Source organism: Rhineura floridana, chromosome 4 (assembly GCF_030035675.1).
Source record: "Rhineura floridana isolate rRhiFlo1 chromosome 4, rRhiFlo1.hap2, whole genome shotgun sequence".
NCBI classification, from domain to species: Eukaryota; Metazoa; Chordata; class Lepidosauria; order Squamata; family Rhineuridae; genus Rhineura; species Rhineura floridana.
Genome location: NC_084483.1, coordinates 82,274,536 through 82,296,967, shown reverse-complemented (window position 1 = coordinate 82,296,967; position 22,432 = coordinate 82,274,536). Strand labels below are relative to the sequence as shown.

The 22,432-nt window shown below is 42.1% G+C and overlaps 1 long non-coding RNA gene across 1 annotated transcript; it reads left to right on the top strand.

Annotated features, from left to right (window-relative positions):
- Positions 1 to 15,092: 15,092 nt before the first annotated feature.
- On the top strand, positions 15,093 to 20,778 carry LOC133384372 (uncharacterized). Its single transcript, XR_009762537.1, has 3 exons — positions 15,093 to 15,165; positions 16,829 to 16,944; positions 20,408 to 20,778. It is a non-coding gene; the product is annotated as an uncharacterized LOC133384372 (long non-coding RNA).
- The last annotated feature ends 1,654 nt before the right edge of the window (positions 20,779 to 22,432 follow it).

Sequence of the window (22,432 nt, the reverse complement as noted above, 5' to 3'; positions counted from 1 at the left end):
TAACATCTCCACAACATTAGTCTCCCTTCTTCCTACATTCCTTCTGGTGACTGGCCTGACCTGAGGGCACTTAAACCCTTCTTGGCAGCAGCAAGTAGGCTAGATTAAATGTTCCCTATCCAGGTTCCCTAAGCAAGTGAGAAGGAATGATCCCATCACTTCATCTGCATCTGGAAACACCCTCTTTTAGCTAAGATTTCTATCTTAATATCCAATCAGAGAAATTGTTTTGTTTGAATAGTATGCTCCAAGCAACTGTGGTTGATGCTTAATGTATCATGCATAATGACATCACTAGGGCCTGCCTTGAAATCTCAGGGTTTGGGATGCTTCTGAGCTGGCAACCCTAGCAGAAACTGATGCATTCTGTATTACTATTACTTCTATTGTTTTTCTTAAAAAAATTAAGAATATTGTTTCCTGTCAGACATGTACTACTTGAAGTCTTCTTGTAGTCAGTTTCTAGGTCCCCCATGAGAATAGATGCTGTGTATCAAGGAGAATATCAGTAGCCTCCTATTAGCTCCTCCTACTCCTTCGAAGTAACTTTTCAGATCCAGACTTTTTAGTTATTCTTCATCAGAGGCTATCTTCAGAGTCTACTTACCAACTGAAGTTAGACTTGTGTTGAATGGGGAGAAGGTCTTGGTTCTGGCACTTGGTTTATGATTGTGTTCTTCAGAGAAACTAGACCAATCTTGATGTCTTTAGCTGACTTGAGCTGTTTTATGCCTTTGCTGTATTTTTCCAAGTGTATTGATTTTACTGTATTGAAGTTTGGCCTATGAATGTATCAAATAAATGCTAGCAACATGGTAAAACTCTGCAAATCTTCAAGATTATAGAGTAGCCATTAAAAAACTCAACACACATCCTTGTTTCTTAGAAATTTGGCTAAGAAAGCAAGATCAGCAAGTTAGAAATGTGTTGAAACAGGCATTGAATGCTACACAAATAAAACTGTCAAAAGGAGTGATCATCTATATTTTTGGAACTGTTTAAAATATTTTTTTTCTCAGAAACTGGAAGAAAATTAGTGGCTATAATACTTTCACTTCATGTTTTGTTTTTCTGTGAAGCATATTGTGCAGATTACCTGTTGAAGATGACTTGAGTTTTGACAAGATTCTTTTATTTTAATATGAGTTTTCATAAAATCTGGAATTAATGTGACATCCCTGTCAAATATAAGAATAGCAGAAACCCCAATAATGGTCCATTTTTCAGTATTTCCAATAAAATGAGGCCTATTAGTAAATAATCTTAGACTGCAATCCTAACCACCTAGTGTTCATGGGAGGGTTTGGATGCAGGGCCGACAAAGAGTTGCTGATGGATCCAACCTCCACAGATCCCTGAGGGCTCCTCAGCTGCACCAGGGCCAGCTAAAAATCAAAATAAAACTCCGCCACCCTGGCAAGCACAACCTGGCAGAGTTTCTCTGATGAATGGCTAGCTGTGACTCAAAGTGCTTTGAGTTTTGTCTATTAATAAAAAAAATGGTCTGTGTCCATCTATATTTTGTGTGTTTACTGCACACAATGCATGGTCTGCCTTGCCCAGAGATCTCTGGACTTGTTATGCATAGGTTTTGTGAAGCTTGTCACAGAGTGCTGGATGAAACGGGTTAAATGGTAATAAAACTAGGTAATTTTTAAGGCTGTTCTGATCTTCTGTTATTTTTTTTTTGTTTCTGCCATTTTGTTCTCCTTCCTAAGGGGGCAATGGTTGTGGTGCAACCAGGATTAACCTTTGTTTCACTACACTTAATATCCAGAAGCAAAGTTTGCCATTGTGTCCATTTCACAGGCAAGTTCCTAAAAACAGAGAGCCCACTTTTCAGTTAAGTATTCTCTTGCTTTTAGTTGGCTGTAGCTAGCAATGATCCATAAAATCCATGCTGTTAATCTGTTAGAAGGATAGAATTAGATCTTTTGTTCCCGATTCAATAATTGCTTTTTTGAATTATCTGACTGTGTGAGAGAGTGTCCAGAGAGAGAGAAGGAAGAGGGGAGGAAAGGTAAGGGGAGGGAGGGGAGGATATTGGGGTGGGCATTGGGCAGTGGGAAAGCCCCTTTCCTTTCCAAAAGGAAAACATTGTTAACAGTATCATTTTTTTCAGGATTTCCTCCATGTTTTTGTTCTACAGCAGACACATGTAGTCTCTGTGATGCGTCCTTCCCTGGCTGTCCCTGTCAGGTTCCTACCTGCTCGTGGTTACTGCCTGTCTCTAGGCACCACCAGGGACTCCACCAGTCCGGACCGCTCTCTCTTATGGTTTCTCTCCCCGCTCTAGCACAGATCTCAACAGATCCCCCTGCTAGGCAACCACCAGTAACGTCCCAATACTAGTATTCCCAGAGACTCTGAATACTGGTATTATTCTCTTCACTGCTGCCACCATTTGTTACAGTTCCCCTTCAGCCTTGGTCATTACCTTACCCTCCCTTCTGGTCTGTGAAACCCCAGCCAAGGATCAGGCCTTTGGTAAACCAAATTAAGTATTTATTACAGATAACAAAGCTAACAAGATTAACAAGAGTTCTTCTTAAGGCACATAAGCATATGGTTTTACTCAATACTAATCCGAACTCCACCTCCCTCCTGGCAAACAACTCTCTAAACCCCACCAACCAACCCACTCAGTTCTCTTCTCCCCCCCTGATTCCACTCTCACTCTTCCTTTTTTACATTCAGCCATTTTAAACACTCAGCCAATCATCTCGCATTCTACTGTCCATTCACTCCCCCTCCTCTTTCACTCCACTTACCATGTATCTTCTAAAACAACAACACTTACCATATATACATTAATATAGGAACATCACATTTCCCCCCCCTTAAACAACAGCAGAGTATTATTCCTGTTCCAGGATTTATACATCGCGTTGACAAATAAAAGTCTCTATGGGGAAAATGTCTTTCTTTGTTCCTCTGTCTGGTCACGTCACTGCAGTCCCAGCCACTTGCCTGGAAAGTCCATCGGCCAGTACATTGTCCTTGCCTTTGATGAACTGGAAGTCCACTTGATAGTCCTGTAGGGCCCAGGACCACCTCTGCAGCATAGTGTTATGGTTTTTCATAGTCTGCAACCATAACAAGGCCCGATGATCCGTAGTCACTCTGAATCTTCATCCCCACACGTATGGCCGCAACTTGTTCAGTCCCCACATGACCGCTAGGCACTCCTTCTGGACCGACGAATAGTTTTTCTCCCTCGGCGTCAGCTTGCGACTCAGGTACGCCACTGGATATCTGGTGCCTTCTCTCTCCTGTAGCAAGACGACTCCCAGCGCCAGGTCCGACGCATCTGTAGCCACGGTGAATGGTTTCTCATAGTCTGGTGCTATTAATATGGGTCCTTGGCACAAAGCTTGCTTCAGTAGATCAAAAGCCTTCTGACATTCATCCGTCCATACCACACGCTCAGAACACTTCTTCGTTAATTCATGCAAGGGGGTTGCTATTTCCCCAAAATTTCTCATAAACTTCCTATAAAATCCAGCCACACCCAGAAATGCCCTTACTTGTTTTTTGGTTAAGGGGATCGGCCACGCTTGTATTGCCTCCACCTTGCTCCATAAGGAGGTGATTTTCCCACTCCCCACCTTATATCCTAAATAGATTACTTCCTTTAGTCCAAACTGGCATGTCTTAGCTTTTATTGTGAGCCCTGCTTTTCTTAAGGCCTCCAATACTGTTGTCAGGTGTTGGACATGCTCAGGCACCGACTTGCTAAAAATGGCTACGTCATCGATATAGGCCACTGCAAAATCTGACATGCCTCGCAACACAGTATTGATTAGCCTCTGAAACGAACTTGGTGAGTTCCTTAGTCCCATGGGTAAGGTCACAAACTCATATAACCCATCTGGTGTACTGAAGGCAGTTTTGGCTCTGGATTCCTCTAGTTCCATTTGCCAAAATCCTTTACAGAGATCTAGTGTAGAGATAATGGTTGCTGCCCCCAATAACTCTAACATTGCGTCTACCCTAGGCATAGGATACGCATCTGGGACAGTAATTTTATTGATTAGCCGATAATCAATGTAAAACCTGTTCGTTCCATCTTTTTTCGGAACCAGGACAATACTTGAGGCCCAGGGACTGATGGATTCCCTGATCACTCCTAATTCCAGCATATCTTCCACCTCCTTTTTGATCTCATTCAAAACTTTCCCATTCACACGGTACGGAACAGATCTGATTGGGGCATGATCTCCAGTATCAATGGAATGTATAACTATACTGGTTCGGCCAGGTTTGTTGCTAAAGAGATTCCTATAGGTTTTCAAAACTCTCAGAATCTCTTCTTTTACTTCCTCCTCTACCTCCTCTGACCATTCCACTTGATCTACCCCTCCTTTGTCTTTGCTTTCCTGTACCAAATCTGGAAGTTCAGGCCCACTTCCCTCAGGGAATAAGGTAACTTGCAACACCTTTGCATCCCTGGTATGGTAAGGCTTTAACATATTTACATGAACCACTTTGCTTTTGTTTAATTGGTCTGTGGTGATTACGTATGTCACTGTGTCAAGCCTTTCTCTGATGGTATATGGACCTTCCCAGTTAGCCTGTAATTTGTCATGTTTCCTGGGTATGAACGCCATAACCATGTCTCCCACATCATACACACGTTCCCTGGCTGTTCTGTCATACCAGTAACGTTGCTTCTGCTGAGCTTGACTCAAATTCTCTTTCACCACTTCCATCATTTGTTTCACTGGTTCACATTCATCCTTTCTCTCAGCAGGCATCCACAGTCTATATAAAAACCCATTCTCACACACAACTTGATTCCTCAGTTTGTCAGTGAAAGGAATCTGTTGGGTCAGGGCTTGTTCCTTTATCTGCTTCAAACTTATATCTTTATGCAGCTCTTCCCTGAATTGATCTGCTTCTTCCCCAGAGACCACTTGATACAGTTTGTCTCCTTCAGCAGGCCTGCTAGTGGTTGCTATGGTGACCTGAGGCTGGTTAACAGATTCCACCCTGTTTGTTTCAGCCCCCCTTAATATAGCTTCTTTTTCTCTGCCAAGTTGCTGTCTGGTCACTACATAGATCTTTCCTTGGTCGCCCATTACATCCCTTCCCAGTATTACTGGTTCTTGTTGCTGGGCATTAATGCCTACTTTATATCGGCCCTCTCGGCCTCTCCAAGTCATATCCACCAGGGCCACAGGCAAACTTTCTGGTTGACCTGTCACTCCTTGGATAGTCACAGTTTCCTGAGGTAATATTACCTCAGATTTTATTAAATCTGGCCTCAGTAATGTCTGAGCGGCACCAGTATCAAGCAATGCCCAATAATTTGCCCCTTGTACACTCACTTCCTCTCTCAGACTTGAATCAAGGTCTGTTACTTCTGTCCAGTTTATCTGGCAGAACTGAACCTTTTTCGCTGTTTCTAAAGCCTTGGGCTCTGTTTTCACTGTCCTTGTCTGAGCAGGATTACTAATGGGGTTGGCAACCTCACATTGAAAAGGTAGGTGCCCCGGTCTACCACATTTGTAGCATAATTTCTCCTCACTTTTAGGGTACACAGATCCACTCTGGGGTGTCCTGTGCCCTTCAGATTGTAATGGAGGACTCACTCGCTGTGGTACCACATCCCTTCTGCCAGCACTATATGGTCTGGGTTTAAACTCTCTTGATGTTTTTCCCACCCAGCCAGTTCTATTGGAGGCGAAGTGATCCGCCATCTCTGCAGCCTCCTGCACAGATGTAGGGGAACGGTCTTCGACCAGGAGCCTTATTTCTGGTGGTAACTGATGGTATAATTGATCCAGTATCATGAGGCTTTTCACCTCTTCCACTGACTGAGCTTTGGCACTACTCATCCACTTTCCAAATATATCCATCAACTTTGCTCCCAGTTCCACAAAAGACCTCCCTGTCTGTATCTGGCAATTTCTGAAAAGCTTTCTAAAATAATCAGGCCCCAGTCTGAATCTTTTAAACACTGCTTCTTTGAATTCAGCATAGGTGACGGGCCTGTCTGAGGGGAAATATTGGTATACCTCAGCCAATTCCCCTTTAATCAGATTTGATAAATACTGCATGTATTTATCTTCAGGTAGCCCCCACAACTGAGCTGCTTTTTCAAAGGTGCTGAGGTAAATTTGAGGATCTTGACCAGGCTCATAGACAGCAAAGTCCTTTGGAGTAATTTTTATTTTTGCTCCATCTCTGTCCTTTCTTGTTTCATCAGAATGAAACTTCTCTCTTTCAAATTTTAACTTTTCTACTTGTAATTCGGCATCCACTGCTCGTTGCTTCTCCCTCTCCTCAAACCCCATTCTCATTCTCTCAGTTTCCATCTTCAACTTCTCAGCTTCCATCCTCAATCTCTCAGCTTCCAACTCTCGCTGTTTATCTTTTTCCTCAGTCTCAAAGACCTGCTGCTTTTCTTTCTCATCAGCCTCCCTCCTCAATCTCTCAGCTTCCAACTCCCTCTGCTTATCTTTTTCCTCAGCCTCCCATCTTAACTTCTCTCTCATGTACTCTATATAAGCGGGATTGCTTAAATATCCTTCTGGGGTCTCTTCTCTGACAGGTTGTTTTTGCTGGGCAGTTGCAAATCCTATAAGTGCTACCCTCAATTCATCTACCCCTTTACCCTTGTGAGGTAAATTGAATGTTATGCACTTCTCCACCAGCTCCTCTCTTTTCATTTTTATATATTCAGCCATGGTGTTTGAGTTCACTCACTCTTTGCCACACACTCTTTGCCAGTCACTCTCACAAGAAATCTTGTTTTGTTATTTCTGTTTGCCACACCACTGTATCTGGATTCTCTGTTGTTCGTATCCCACCGCTACTGACACCACATGTGATGCGTCCTTCCCTGGCTGTCCCTGTCAGGTTCCTACCTGCTCGTGGTTACTGCCTGTCTCTAGGCACCACCAGGGACTCCACCAGTCCGGACCGCTCTCTCTTATGGTTTCTCTCCCCGCTCTAGCACAGATCTCAACAGATCCCCCTGCTAGGCAACCACCAGTAACGTCCCAATACTAGTATTCCCAGAGACTCTGAATACTGGTATTATTCTCTTCACCGCTGCCACCATTTGTTACAGTTCCCCTTCAGCCTTGGTCATTACCTTACCCTCCCTTCTGGTCTGTGAAACCCCAGCCAAGGATCAGGCCTTTGGTAAACCAAATTAAGTATTTATTACAGATAACAAAGCTAACAAGATTAACAAGAGTTCTTCTTAAGGCACATAAGCATATGGTTTTACTCAATACTAATCCGAACTCCACCTCCCTCCTGGCAAACAACTCTCTAAACCCCACCAACCAACCCACTCAGTTCTCTTCTCCCCCCCGATTCCACTCTCACTCTTCCTTTTTTACATTCAGCCATTTTAAACACTCAGCCAATCATCTCGCATTCTACTGTCCATTCACTCCCCCTCCTCTTTCACTCCACTTACCATGTATCTTCTAAAACAACAACACTTACCATATATACATTAATATAGGAACATCACATTCTCCCACTGAAATTTATACCAAAAGTATACCTGGCCACATCCACACCATACATTTATTCCACTTTAAACTGTCATGGCTTCCCTCAAAGAATCCTGGGGAGTGTAGTTTGTGAAGGGTGTCGAGTTACTAAGGGATGGCCTATTCCTCTCCCAGAGGTACAGTCCTCAGAAGAGAAGCTGACTGTTAAACCATTCTGGCACTAAAGGTCTGTCAGGGGAATACACGTCGTCTCAGCAGCCTGTTGTTAAGCAAGCGTTTCTGAGTTCAGGACTATAAGTTCTGTAAGATTTTGTTTTGAAATGAACTTATGGGAAGCAGCAAAATGGCATGGGGGTATTTTCAATTTAACATGGCGGAATGCAAAAAATCCATGCCGGCTGTAGTAAACAGCCACTCTTGTGGCTGTATAAATAATCAGAGCAAGAAAAGGACAAATATTTCTCTGATCAAAATTATTGTTATTGCTCCTAACTACAGCATCAATTAGTTCACAGACCTTTTGTTCAAATTTCTATTGACTTAGCTGTTTTATAGAAATAGCAAGGCTAATTAGATCAACTTATTGTTAAATTGCCTTCCATCTAAGATTGTGGGGGAACTTCTAACACCTCTGGAAAAGCATTTGACAAAAGTCTGAGTCAATTTTATTGCTGAACTTACTCAAGCCTAAGAAAAGATTGGATCCAATCACTGAAGTAATTGGTTCTATCTCTAAATAGGGCTAGGCACATTTCCAACTCATTAACATTTCAGCTTTAACTCCAGGCAGATTAATATGTTTGTCTGACACACTTGTTAGCCATTGTGGCTTACTTTACATTTTCATCCTTTTAAAAATAACTGCTAAAAGCTGCAGAAAATATATAATAGGCATATCTTTTAAAAGTATATAACCAGACATCATCCTTATTTTTTGTTACAAAACATTTCAAATGATGACCACCAATTTATAAAACAAGTCTCAGTTATCCTACCATCATCAATGCATCAACGCATAAGTAAGCTTAGTTATTAAAACTGCATCCCAAACTCTGTGGAATGGTTCCCCAAATTCTGTAGAACTCTGTTGATATCTTTGCTGGTTTCAGAAGAGTAATAAGCAGTTACATTAATAAAGTAGAAGATTCAGAATGTTGGAAAAAGGACATTTAGTGATTACCTGAGGTTTTATATATCAAACACTTTGAATACTGTGTAGAAAGAGGGGTAGAGCTAATTTAATAATAATAAATAAGAGTGCTCTCTTATGTTGATTTTGATTTGGGCTGCAAACCTATACTTACCTGGGAGTAAGACCCATTGAACTCAATGGTGCTTACATCTGAGTAGGCATGCATAGGATTGTGTTGTTGCCATTCTACCTGATCACGATATATGCAATATATGCAGTTTGGACCAATACATTTTATAGAGCTTCCAATATTTTATTTTACTTAGTATTTGTCACCTTTTCCAAGGTATTATACAGCCACAAGAGTGGCTGTATACTATAGTCAGCATGGATTTTTTGCATTCTGCAGTGTTAAATTGAAAATACCCCCATGCCATTCTGAGGCTTCCCATAAGCTCATTTCAAAACAAAACCTTACAAAACTTATAGTCCTGAACTCAGAAATGCTTGCTTAACAACCCCCAAAATTTTCATGGTGATACACAAAACAGTCAGAGAGAATTGAGAATTCAAAGTGTAAAAAGAGAGAGAGAAAAACCAGACCCCTTGTGGACTTTTTCTGTCAGAGTTCTCATAATTTGTTGACATTAATTAAAAATCAGCCATGTTCACAGAGTACCTGTAATCCTATTACTGACCTTGTCCTATAGTCTGACCTTCATCTTCTGCAGTTTAAAAGTTTTTAAAAAATGCCTGGCTGATTTTTAATTAATTTAAGAAATTTAGCATTGAACTCGATAAGGCTGCACATGCTCAGTAAGAACCATCTGTTAGTGTTCTAAAAGGCAGACTCAGAGCTGCTGTGCTTGCTGAATCAGGGGGCCACACCCACACCAGACCTTTATTTTACTTCAGACAGTCATGGCTTCCCCAAAAGCATCCTGGGAAGTGTAGTTTGTGAAGGGTACTTTGAGGAGACTCCTATTCCCCTGACAGAGTTCCAGTGGCCAGAATGGTTTAACAGTCAGCCGCTCTGATTGAACCTCTGTGAGGGCATCTGCTAGCAACTCTCAGCACCCTTCACTAACTACATTTCCCAGGATTCTTTGGGAGAAGCCATGACTGTCTAAAGAGAAATAAAGGTCTGGTGTGGATATGGCCAGGGACAGCTTTGGTTTAAATTTGGGTAGGAGGCTACATGTGCCTGCTGTAGAATAAAAGGGTTTGGGGAATGCTGAAAAGCAATGATACTGTTCACAGTGTTTTCCTTTTGGAAAGGAAATGGACTTCCTCTCTGCCCAGTGCCCACCCACCCAATCTCCCCTGCCCCTCACATTCTCTCCCCATCCTCTGTCCCCCTCTGCTTCTTGCCCTCCTCCTCTCCTCCCTACTCCCCTCCCTGCTCCTCCCCCAGGTCAGTTTCACCTATGCTAAGCATGATTGCACAGAAGTAAATCCCACTGAATTAAAAAAGCATGCAAATGATCAAACCTGTCCTCCTCTCTTCCTCCTTCCTATCCCCTCCCTCTTGCCGCTCCCTCCCCCTCCCCCTCCCCTTCCAATCACTTCCTTTCCCCTCCCCTCCCCCTCTCCCATGGACAGTTTTACCTATCCTAAGCATGATTGCATGAGGATAAATCCCATTGAACTCAATAAGCATGTAAATGATGAAACCTGCCTTCCCCTCTTCCTTCCTCCCATCACCTCCCTTTTGCTGCTTTCCTCTCTCTTCCTTCACTCTCCCCTTCCAATCCCCTCCTTCCCCATACCCTTCCTTCTGCTCCCCTCTCCCCCCTTCTTCCTTCTCTCTACTCTGCCCTCCCTCTCTTCCTGCCCCATGGTCAGTTTTACCTATCCTAACCATGATTGCATAGGAGTAAGTCCCATTGAACTCAATAAGCATGCAAATGATCAAACCTGCCTTTCCCCTCCTTCCCCTTTCCTCTCCCTCCTCGGTTCCTCCTCCCCTCCCCTGCCCACTCCAGCCCTCCCTCCTCCTTCCCCATGGTCAGTTTCATCTATGCTAAGCATGATTGCAGAGCAGTAAATCCTACTGAACTCAATAAGCATGCAAAATGATCAATCCATTCTCAGCAAACTTGGACAGGATCCCATTTCTTACCTCCCGCATTAAGCAGAGAAATTCACTAATAGGCAAAAAACCTTGCAGTTTAAGAACATCCCAATAGCCAACAGATATCTCTATCAAACTTTAAAAAGCAGGGAAATTGGGCAGTTATAGTGAATGCAACAGGGGAGCAGGAGACCTGGACTGGTTACAGGTGTTGCCACCACTCGCCATATGCTCAGAGGCACATGTTATCAAATTCTTCCAAGCTACACAGCAAGTGGATTGGACTGTGAATGACCAACCCAAATGGTGTTTGCATTTTTACAAATTTGTGGGGCATTACAATATCTCAGAGAGGAGGTCAGGTCTCCTGCTGGTGCATTCACTATAGCTGCCCAATTTCCCTGCTTTTTAAAGTTTGATAGAAATATCTGTGGGCTACTGGTACATTCTTAAACTGCACAGTTTTTTGCCTATTAGTGAATCATACTCTTAAATAGTTAATTTCAGTTCTTTCGAAAGTGTATTACATTTTAAAGTCAACCTATTTTTTGCAGTGTAGTCTATATGTATTCCTACTCATTCTGACTTAGATTTGCCTGATAATAAATTGACTTCATGTAGAATGCCAACTAACTGTAACATAAACATTTCAGTCTGTTAATTATAACATGGCAACTTACTTCATAATCATTAGGTACCAGTTTCTAGTATTGGCACATGCCGCTGATGTTACAGTTGTAGAATGGATGAAAAAATGAATAAATTTAACCCAGATAATTAAGACAACCTCAAGTGAGACCATTGCATCATGATTTTCTTTGTAGTTTTGGATTAGTGACAAATTGCCAGATCCACCTATTGTGTGGGGTTCATCAGCAGTTGGCAAGAGAAGCAAGGACATCATAGCCGATCCATACATTGCACAAAAACTTGAATAAAGGCCTTGGGAGAGAAGAAGACTCCTTTCCTCTTTCTTTTGTACAAGATGCTTAATCTGCTGCAATGCCAGAATGACTTCTTCCTGCCCTTATCTGTTTTGTCTGCTCCAGTGCAGAAGACTAATCTAATACAGATGATGACAGGCTGATATGCTAGCACAGTGGATGGAATGATTGTGGCTCCTGTTCCAGATCGTTATACTTGATGGGAGAAGTTGCTTGTAAAACAACTTCTTGTTGGCAGAATAAAGAGCCAGCAGTTTACTCCACAAAGTAGGAAGGAAAGGGATAAGCCGACTCCAAGAAGAGCCAGGGAGATAATGAGGCTCAAGTTGCAGCAATCAAGCAGCTGGAGCCACTAATCACTAAACGAGCCCAAGGTCCATAAAACCGCAGGAAAAGAATGTGTGGTGTGGGGGAAAAGGCTAGGAGATGTTATGTATGTTGGAGTATGCTACTGTCATGTATTACCTGTCTACCAAGGAACAAGTAAAGTATTTGGAACCCAGACTACTGTTTCTGCTTCTTGCTCCGTATGCTCCTAACAGCTTCCAACATCGGGTGATGGGCCCAGACCAATAACTTGGGCTACGGAGCAAAAATAACACAGAAGAACACAGTTAACTTGTATTCCGAAGGTGAGAGGCGGTGATGGCGGCATATCCATCACTATTGCCCTTAGAGTGACTCCATGACTCCAGTTATGCCAGCTGGAAAGTCCGGATGGAAATGTATTTACTCAGAGAGGGTCTTTGGTGTATTATTGAATGAACCCCCCCACGGATCCACCCTCTGAAGAATGGCTACGTCTGGACGAAAAGGCTAAAGCCTGTGTGATATTGGGACTACAGGACAGCCAGCTTCTCTACGTAAGAAACCAGCAAAATGCGAAGTCCGTTTGGCAAGCCCTTCGAGATGTACATATCAGAAAAACAGCAGGAAGCAAGGTAAGACTTGCGAGGAAGCTGTTTCAAACGCGTCTAAAGGAAGGAGGCTCCATGCATGAACACTTACAAACAATAAATAGCCTGTTTGCAGAGCTTCAGGAGAGGGATGTAATATATTCTCCTCAGCAACAGGTTTATTTGATATTCTCTACGTTAGACGACTCCTGGGATGTGTTAGTATGCGCATTAGAAACTATGGATGAAAATAATCTCACTCTGGAATATGTGTCCGGTAAACTAATCCAGGAATGGGAAAGAAGACATGAGAGAGAACAGAAGCAAGTCACAAGCAGTCCAACACAGAGAGACGAAAGGACAAAAGCTTATACTGTAAGACTATGCTTCAAGTGTGGATCAGATAAGCATCTGCGGAAACAGTGTTCAGCAAAAAAGGAGAGACATAAAAAGGAACTTTACTCAGTGCGTGTTGTGAGAGCTGAAGAAGAGACTAAGTCAGTTACAGAAGAAACAGAATGGGTTATTGATTCTGGTGCAACCCATTGCCTTGCTAAAGAAACAAAGCTGTTTCACACACTCTCCCCTGTATGTGAAAACGTAACGTTAGCAGACGGCACAAAAAGAGAGGTAAAAGGGCAGGGTACATCGTTTATGTCAAGTATCCAAACTCTAGTAACAAATGTATTATACGTGCCTCAATTAGATAACAACATAATGTCTGTTATAAAGTTAAACAATATGGGATGTGATGTAAGGTTCTCAAAAGGGGTGTGCGACATCAGCAAATGGGGTGTGGTAACAGCCAAAGGAACTCTAGAAAACTCCCTATATGTGATAAGGCAAAATCCTGAATGCGTAGCTAATGTAATTCTAAACAAGCCGCCTCACGATGGCTGTATACATATGTATCATAGACGACTAGGGCATGCTTGTTTTGCAACCTTGCAAGAGACGCCCAAACACAGCGCTGACATAAGGTACAAAAGCTGTGCAAATTATGTTGACTGTGACATCTGTAAAGGACATAAATCAGCAATAACGCCCATACAGAAAACATGTGATATAAAAGTATCAAGAGCATTTGAATTAATCCATATGGATTTAGCTGGTCCATTCCGGAAGTCCAAGGGTGGTGCCAGATTTTATTTGGTACTAGTAGATGCGTTCACCAGGTATAGTTTTGTGTATCTGCTTAAGCACAAAGCGGAAGCAGAAGCACATATAAAACACTTTATAAAATGGGTGGAAAACAAATTTGATGATAAGGTGACACAGCTGTACTCAGACAGAGGAGGTGAATTTCTATCAAAAGGGTTACAGGATTTCTTAAAGGAGAAAGGGATAAAACAGTCCCTAACGGCTCCTTTTACTCCCTCTCAAAATGGTTTGGCTGAACGCCGAAATAGCTATCTTCAAGAAATGTTGCGAACAATGTTATATGACTCATCATTGTCATCGGTGTTTTGGGGAGAAAGTCTTATCTACGCAAATTATGTGCAAAACAGATTGTTTGCTAAAGCAGTTAATTGCAGTCCCTATGAAAAGCTCTACGGTTGTAAGCCGAAGTTAAGTCACATAAGAGCTTTTGGAACGCCTTGTTGGGCACATATCCCAAAAGCCCAAAGGAAAGGCAAACGGGCCCCTAGGGCAATTAAAGGAAACGTGATAGGATATCAACACTCTGCATACAGAGTGTGGGTACCAAGTAAGCAACATGTTATTGTAAGCAGAAATGTAAATGGAAATGACAAAACTTGGGAAACAAACAGAGAAAGTATTATGGTTGATTTAGGATGTGAAACTCCAAAGAAACTCACAGTAAAACCACAATTACACGCAGGAGAAATAAGCACACCTGCAGTAATTAAGCAGGAAACAGCTGAAGCTGACTCTACTGTGGGTAGAGAACAAAGCAGCATCATAGACGCTGTAGAAACACAGAATGCAGATCTGGAAATAGAACCCCGCAGATCTCAAAGAGCCAACCTGGGTAGACCACCGGATAGGTTCACGGTGTCCATGATAACTACACACGATCATAGAGCAGAGCCCACATCTTATGAAGTACTAAATGATTTCCCTAAAACAGAAAAAGAAAAATGGCAAGCAGCCATGCAAGAGGAAATAGATACTAAGAGCAATAACATCTGTAACATATAAAAGGACGATGACTGGACCGAACAGGATTTTAAAGTTTGGTTCGCGAGACTAGACGGGGGCAGGGATTATGTGGAACAATTGGATGACTTGGTAATCGAATGTAAATAAGTGAACTAGGTATAAGTTGAACTTGTATACCTGTGAAATAAATGTTACGAAATACAATGTACAATGTAACCAAATGTTCTGTAAATAATGTATGTATTCTTTGTGAAGCACAGTGGGGACTGTTGGCAGAATAAAGAGCCAGAGTTTACTCCACAAAGTAGGAAGGAAAGAGTTAAGCCAACTCCAAGAAGAGCCAGGGAGATAACGAGGCTCAAGTTGCAGCAATCAAGCAGCTGGAGCCACTAATCACTAAACAAGCCCAAGGTCCATAAAACCGCAGGAAAAGAATGTGTGGTGTGGGGGAAAAGGCTAGGAGATGTTATGTATGTTGGAGTATGCTACTGTCATGTATTGCCTGTCTACCAAGGAACAAGTAAAGTATTTGGAACCCAGACTACTGTTTCTGCTTCTTGCTCCGTATGCTCCTAACAGCTTCCAACTCTTCTTTTAGGAGGGATTGTTGAATAGGACCTACCTTATTTTCTTGTCTGTAATTTGTTTTAAATTTATTTTAATATTGTAGTTATAAATTGCTGTCACTTACCCTGGGACCTTGAGACCTAATGGTGAAAGAAGGATAAGTAATCATCATCATCATCTTGATGGGTTTATATTATGGCTTTCTTCCTAGTGTTGCCTTACCTGCTTGCCTCCTGAGAAAAGCTTATTTAATTATTTGGCATGCAGAAGACTGGCAAATAGCATCCTGGGAGATGACATCATTGCTCCCACTGTGTGAAAAGCAACAGTGCTCTACCCCACCTGTCTTGGCTCAGCTACACTGCTGTACGTGGTTTATAATTGATTCACATGGCCCTGTGCTGATTTGTCCTTAAATGTGTGGCAAACTTCCTGGCTGCTTCAGTGCAGAATTGAACCAGTCTTAGCAATCAAGTAGACTTTAGCAGATCATGTCCTACAAAAGCGTTGAAAACCATGGCTGAATCCAGACTGTAACATGAAGATACATTTTGAAACACAGAAAAACTTTTGGGTGCAAATCCACTGAAAAGTGCTAATTCTTACACATAAAGCTTTAAATAGCACAAGACCACCTTCTCCTATATGGCTCTGACTGTTTGCTGTATTCAGCGTTTGTGGAGGTGTAGCTGGTAGGGATGTGATTAATCCCCTTATTATGTTGGTTTTATTCTGTTCTCAGATTTATTGTATTTGAATTTATTTTTATTTTATTTGGCAATATTTATATACTGTGTCCTGCCTGAAGGTGAGGGATTCAGACTTCGCTGTGACTTTTTTTTCTTTTTATTAAAGTAATAGATACATCCAAAGCAGTTCGCCTCATTAACCTAACTACTCTTCCTAGGAACTCAGCTCTGTTCTAGCTCTAACTAAGCATGACTTTGCAACTCTAAAACATTGATTCAGCAGTTGGGTTCCCCTCCCAGTCCGCTTAAATAGGCTTGGATTGCGCATGCAAATGAAGACTCCACCTCAGTTTAGTCTGTTGAACTTCCTGCCTCAAGTTCTTCTGAGTGTGGGGTGAAGGTGGTTTGATCTCAGCCTCCCCCTCGAATAGAGGGAGGCTGCTAACTGTCAGTTTAGTCATGGGAAGCTGGGCAATGCTTGGTTGGGAAATGTCTGATGTGTTAAATCTCTGGCGGTGGCTTGTCCAGTTGGAGAGTGTCAGACAGGCCAGGTGGCACTTCAACAGGGGAGTCAGGAGCTGAGGGGCCTGAGCTGTCGCAGATGGGGGCTGGGGCACCCTGTGAGTCCACCCTACTGTCTGCCGCCTCCCTGGGTTCCCAGTCCAAGTCCTCATCCTCTATTGTGCTCTTGTCTATCTGCCCTCTCCCTGCTTGGCTCACGACATACTGCTTAATCCATTTTTTAAAATTAAGCGGTTTACTTAAAATAATTAAAATAGCCATAAAAGTTTATTTAAAATTTGTTTTTATGTGGGCTACTTTGGGGTGTCCACTGAGGGCCAAAAAGTGGAATATAATTAATAAAATGAACAAATAAAATACATAAATCATTTTTAGTTAAAGAAGATGTTTGATATGTCATTACAGGCAGCATTCCCCCCCCTTTGGATGTGGAGTCAATGAAGCAATGGAAGGATGGCAAAATTCTGAACATGATGACATCAGATCACATAACTTCCTTAAATGTCAATGAGAAGATGTGGGTAGGTGGTGGCCACAAGTTCCATTACATGAAGTAGTTGTAGTCTAAAACATCTCACTGAAAGGGTAACTGAAATAACATTGCTGCTACTCTTTAACATTTCAGAATTTTACTAGTATAACATTCTCTGTGCTGCTACTGCCTTCTATTAGAAATTTAACATATATTCACTAATAGGAAAAACACCTTGCGGTTTAAGAACGTACCTATAGCCCACAGATATTTCTATCAAACTTTAAAAAGCAGGGAAATTGGGCAGCAATTAAATAAGCAGGGGTGCAGGAGATCTGACCTCCTCTCTGAAATATTGCACTGCCCTACAAATTTGTAAAAATGCAAACACCATTTAGGTTGGTCTTTTACAGTCCAATCCACTCCCTGTGTTGCTTGGAAGAATTGGGTAACATGGCGAGTGGTGGCAACATCTGCCATCTCCAAAGATGGAGAATTATATTTTTGTATGTTGGTGTTCTTCTTACTTTGCTTCTTTCCTGTGTTACTAATGTTTCTACAGAGAATCTAATCTAGAAAATTTTATTTCCCTCATTATTCATCCTAGAAATCTGTGTCAAATTTATTTTTATTAATTACAAAGCCTTTTTATTGGTCAATGTCATATGGTGGTGAAGATAGCCTTTTGTGTTTCAAATTACGGGTTATGTTCTGTTTTTATTTTGGGTGCATTAACAGTTGAATCTGAAACTGCAGTTTAATGTAAATTCAGACTGATTACAATATGTTACTTCAGCAATGACTCTAGCTGTTAGAAAAAGGAGGACGCATGTTTTCAACCTGCTATGTTTCAACCACTTCATTTAAGGCAAGGTGGGCATGGTCAATTAAAAACGTAGAGCATACCTAGAATTTTGCTAGAATATATTTCACCTCCCACTGTTTTATCATGTGCAAACTGAGACACTTCTGACATCCACTGGAGACTATTCTGCAGAATAGTCAGTGCCATTATTCCACAATTATGCTTGGAGTTTTTTTAGTGTAAATTTTGCAAAGTGTTGCTGTACTTCACATATTCACAGAAATAGAAACAAAAGAAAATGATTTCCTATAGGAAACTTCACTAAAATTGCAAAGTAAATCAGACATATTTACAGTGACCATCTGAACTATATCAATTGTCTTCATAATGTTGCTTCCTCCCTGCTAAAACAAGATCAGCACAGCACGTCTTCTTTCTATTATTTGGGCTGATTGCAGGTGTTGCCACTATTCACCATATGCTCAGAGGCACATGCTACCAAATTCTTCCAAGCTTCACAGCAAGTGGATTGGACTGTGAAAGACCAACCCAAATTGTTTGCATTTTGACAAATTTGTAGGGCAGTACAATATCTCAAAGAAGAAGTCAGGGCTCCTGCTCCCCTGGTGCATTCACTATAGCTGCCCATTTTCCCTGCTTTTTAAAGTTGGATAGAAAGATCTATGGGCTATAGGTACATTCTTAAACCACAAGTCTATTTGCCTATTAGTGAATGTCCCTGCTTTTTAATCCAGGAGATAAGAAATGTAATCCTGTGCAAGTTTGCTGAGAAGGGATCGATCATTTGCATACTTTTTGAGTTCAGTGGGATTTACTCATGTGCAATCATGCTTAGGATAGGTGAAACTGTCCACAGGGGAATTGGAGTGAGGAGGAGGAGGGAGGGGAGGAACAGCAGAGGGGAGAAGGGGGATGGGAGCAGGCAGGAGGGGGAGGGAAGAGAAGGACAGGTTTGATCATTTGCATGTTTATTGAGTTCAGTGGTATTTACTCCTGTGCAATCATGCCTAGGATAGGTAAAACTGACCAGGGGGGAAGGAGGAAAAAGGAAGAGGGGAAGGAGGGGAAAGGCAGTTCTGATCATTTGCATGCTTATTGAGTTTGATGGGATTTACTCCAATGCAATCATGGTTAGGATAGGTAAAACTGACCATGGGGAGGAGGAGGGGAGGGGTGGATTGGAGGGGGACAAAGGAAGGGGGAGGGGAGGGCAGGTTTGATCATTTGCATGCTTATAGAGTTCAATGGTATTTACTCCCGTGCAATCATGCTTAAGATAAGTAACACTGACAATGGGGAGGAGGAAGGGGAGGGGGAGAAGGGGAAGAGGAAGAGGAAGAGGGGATGGGGAAAGAGAGGGTGGGGCAAAGGAGAAGGGTGAGGGAAGGTGCAAGAGGGAGGGGATAGGAGGGAGGAGATAGGAGGGAGGAGAAGGGAGGGTGGGTTTGATCATTTGCATATTTTTGAGTTCAATGGGATTTATTTCTGTGCAATCATGTTTGAAAATGGAAATGGACTGTCTTCACATTGATCCTGACTTATGGCAATTCTATGAATAGGGTTTTCATGGTAAACAGTATGCAGAGGGGGTTTATCATTGCCTTCCTCTGAGGCTGAGAGGCAGTGACTGGCCCAAGGTCACCCAGTGAGCTTCATGGCTGTGTGGGAATTCGAACCCTGGTCTCCCAGGTTGTAGTCCAACAGTGACCCAGGGGAGGGGCAGGGAGGGGAGGAGATTGGGTGGGTGGGCATTGGGAAGAGGGGAAGCCCCTTTCCTTTCCAAAAGGAAAACATGGTGGACAGTATAATTGCTTTCAGCTTTTCCTCCACCTTTTTATTCTACAGCAGGCACATTTGGCCTCCTACCCAAATTTAAACCAAATCTGACCCAGGGCACATCCACACCAGACCTTTATTTCTCTTTAGACAGTCATGGCTTCCCTCAAAGAATCCTAGGAAATGTAGTTAGTAAAGGGTGATGAGAGTTGCTAGGAGACCCCCTGTTCCCATCACAGAGGTTCAATCAGAGCGGCTGACTGTTAAACCACTCTGGCCACTGGAACTCTGTCAGTAGAATAGGAGTCTCCTCTCAGTACCCTTCACAAACTACACTTCCCAGGTTTCTTTGGGGGAGGCCATGACTGTCTCACATGAAATCAAAGTCTGGTGTGGATGTGGCCCCCTGATTAGCCAAACAAAGCAGCTGTGACTCTGGCTTTTAGAACAGTGACAGTTGGTTCTTACTGAGCATGCCCGACATTATCATTGAGCCAGGCATTTTTAAAAAACTTTTAAACTGCAGAAGATGAAGGTCAGAGTATGGGGCAAGGTCAGTAATAGGATTACAGGTTATCTGTGAACATAGCTGATTTTTAATCAATTTCAACAAATTATGAGAACTCTGACAGAAAAAATCCACAAGGGCTCTAGGGTTTTTCTCCCTCTTTTTAGACAGAATTCTCTATTCTCTCGGACTGTTTTGTGAATTGCCATGAAAATTGAGAGGGTTGTTAAGCAAGCGTTTCTGAATTCAGGACTATAAGTTTTGTAAGGTTTTGTTTTGAAATGAGCTTATGGGAAGCCTCAGAATGGCATGGGGGTATTTTCAATTTAATATTGCTTAATGTGAAAAATCCACTCTGGCTATTGTATACAGCCTCTCTTTTGGCTATATAATTTAATATAGGCCGTTCAACTATCGTACGCTAGCGGAAGCCAGTGCAAGGATTCCAACTAGTGCAACGGGACTTGCCACCTCTCCTCCCTCCGTGATTCTCCAAGTATGCTGCAAAGAAGCCCCTAGAACAGTGCTTGGGGGAAGAAGCGGGGAGATCATACTGTCTTGTGAAATTCTTGTGCTGACAGAACAATCTCCTTAGCACTACATTGAATACAACCCTATATATTTAGATATGTTAATATGGTTCTTTTACTCTCCATAATGTAATGTAAGAAGAGCAAGCCATAGAAGAATGTTACCTTTCAATGCACACATGTATGTCCTTTAATTGAAGAGTTATAACCCTTGCATATTTTTCACCAGTGTATTTCTGTGAGAGTCTCTGAATAGTCATGAGCAAGATCCAGGGTATAATTACTGGCATGTAATGTAATGTAATGTTTTATTTCTAGGCCGCCTTTCGGCCAAATAGGCCCCCAAGGTGGCTTACACACACAAAAAAATACAAATACAAAATACAAATAAAAACAATACAATTTACACACACAAAAAATCAAACTAACGAAGTCCTAACATCTCTAAAAAATCAGGAACAGCAAACCAAAAGCATTCATCTTCCTGGTAAAGGGCAGTCCCCAGAAAAATGTCACGAAGAGCAGGGGTGGGGGGCAAGGCAGGTGGAAATGCTTGCCCCTTGATGGTCCCAGCACAGTCTCATCCCTGCAGCAACACGACTCAGCCTGCAGCTCCTCCTGATAAGGCCCAGGCAGAGGGGTGGGGCAAGGCAGGTGGAAATGCTTGCCCCTGGATGGTCCCAGCACAGTCTCATCCCTGCAGCCAGGGACTTCTTCAAATGCCTGTTGTCAAATGAATGACACATGGAATCTTTCAGTATCATCATTATCTTAAATTGCCCTCTTGCGTGGGTCTTAGATACTAGTAACTGTGGAGAAATAATTCCTCTTTGGCAACTTATAAAATGGCTGAGTATAGTGAAGAAGCTCTTTGAAACCTTAATTACAATGAAAAGAGGTAGTAACTAGGCCAAGGCATCCATCTGTATAATTCTCTTGTAAAGCTGAAGTGTCGCCAGATGAGTGTTACATTCATATCCTTTCAAATGTTGTATATACCATTGCCAGTCTAAATACTGAATTACTGCAGTAAATGCAGTAATGTTAAGCTATAAATTTCTAAATACCTGTATGGCTTTCTTTGAACAACTGGAATGTCTCTTTCCTTTTGTTTTCAGAACCCTTTCTTAGCATATACAGTATATGCATCAATATATGTTGCATTCAGACATGAGCTTATTGTGTTAGTTTTACTGATTATACTGGTAGTGCTTCTGTCCCAATTTCTAACATTCCTTTCTTACTTCAGTACCTAATGCATTATGAAACTGCTGCTTTTTGACCAATATACCGTCATGTTGTGCTTAATTTCATTGACACCACTGGGTGTGGTGTGACACAACAATTAATTGGACTTGCCAGGTATGCTGTCTACCAGGAGGATGGATTAGAGATGTGACGGAAGGGTTGCCATCATTCATCAAGCCCACCGACAGGTATCCCTTTCTCCTCATCCATGTGGAAACAAATATACTGCCAAATGGAGCTATGAAGAAATCATAATAGACTTTGAAGCTTTGGGAAGGAAACTGAAGGACTAGGGCCCAGATAGTGTTTTCATCCATCCTTCCGGTACTTAGAAGAGGAGTAGAAAGGGAAAGAAAAATACTCCGTGTGAATGAATGGCTACAAACGTGGTGCCAATCAGTGGCGTCACTGGGGATGGTGTCACCTGGTGCAGTAACTCATGGTGTCACCCCCATGGACCTCCTCCCGTACCAGACCATACAGAATCTTTAGGAATGTTTTTTGTACTAATGTTACTCGTAAATCGTAATTCCCGTATATCACTGAATGTAATGGCAATAGTAGTGACATAAACAACTAGCAAAATTAAAATTACACCTTTAAATTACAATATCATACGCACAGCCCAAATTCTTGCTCTTATCACTAA